Raw genomic sequence first — 1,415 nt, forward strand, 5'->3', positions numbered from 1 at the left:
ACCATTATACCACAGAGTAGAGAATAAGCAAAAAACCCAGGGAGGAAGCAGGGTGGTGGCTCATGCTGTAATCCCAGAACTCTGGGAGGCCAAGACAGGAGGATCGCCTGAGCTAACAGGTTGAACACCAGACTGAGCCAGAGCCAGCCTCCATCTCTAAAAATAGCGAGGCGTTGTGGCGGGGGCCTACAACGGGAGGCTGAGGTAAGAGAATTGCTTGAGCCCAAGAGTTTGAGGTTGCTGTGAGCTGTGACGGCATAGCACTCTACCAAGGGCGACAAAGTGAAACTCTGCGGAAAAAAAAAAAAGTAAGTAAATAAATACACTGAACCTGGAACACAGTGCTATGCACCTGTGTATGGAAGCATTTCTAAACACAGAAAAGGTGCAGTCAAAACACCTGTTGCTGCCTCAGGAAACCGCCAGGTGCACGCATGGGCTTTGGTCTCTTCCCACCGTATGTGAAGGGTACAATAACTTCCATTCTTACACCACTAAATTCCTGCGAAGAGAATTTTCAAGTATTATCTCACAGAGGCCTCACAGTAACACTGCGGTATTTTACGAAGCAGCAGACTGAAGCAGAAGACTCTCTGGCTGCGGTTGCTGGGGACCTGCGCCCGGGCAGAGCCATCGCGGATCCGGGAACTTCAGGCTTGATTTGAGATTGCAAGAAAGAAAATCCCCACCTGCCAGACAGGCGACGGAGGCCTGGGAAGACTGAAATGAAGCGGAGAGACCAAAGTGACGGCGGGTTCCTGTCCTCCTCCCCGCCGGCACTGTCTCGGGGAGGAAGCTGACGGGGGTGGGCAACCTGCGGCCCTCTGATTTCAAGATTGTTCTTTTGTAAGCACTGAAGGAGGCCCCCAAAAGCTTCATCTCTCTCTGCTGCGCCCCTTTTAATAAAAAGATTTGTTCCGGAAAATTGGATTCGGCCAAAAGGCTGTATTTGAGGACCTAGAATGCCCCACGGAGCCTTAAGGCCGCAGGTTCCCCACTCCCGCCCGGGAATCAGGCGAAGCGGCTCGGGCGCAGACGCGGGTGGCTGCCACGCGGGAGCGAGCAGGTGGCTGCGCCGCGCTCCTGCCCCAGGCCTGAGCGCACCAGGCAGGTGACCAGGCGCACAGTCCGCCAGCCGCACCGCGGCGACACCTCCGTGGTCACCACCCCGCTGGCCTCCGTTGGGAAACTTGGGAAGTTGCAGTGGGAGTTAATGGAGGAGACCAGCAGGGGAGGTGACAAGCGCGCGCCGAGCGGTAGGATGTCCTGGGAAGGCTGCTGTCGACGGCTGTGCCCGCTCCCTCTGCACTGGGGACGCTGGACACTAGGGACACTGGGGAGACTAGGAGCGAGGACGAGCACGGGGACGATCCCGGGCTTGCGCTGGTGAGGGCCGGGGGTCCCCGCTGAGCACG

Source organism: Nycticebus coucang, chromosome 20, assembly GCF_027406575.1.
Source record: "Nycticebus coucang isolate mNycCou1 chromosome 20, mNycCou1.pri, whole genome shotgun sequence".
Taxonomy (NCBI): Eukaryota; Metazoa; Chordata; class Mammalia; order Primates; family Lorisidae; genus Nycticebus; species Nycticebus coucang.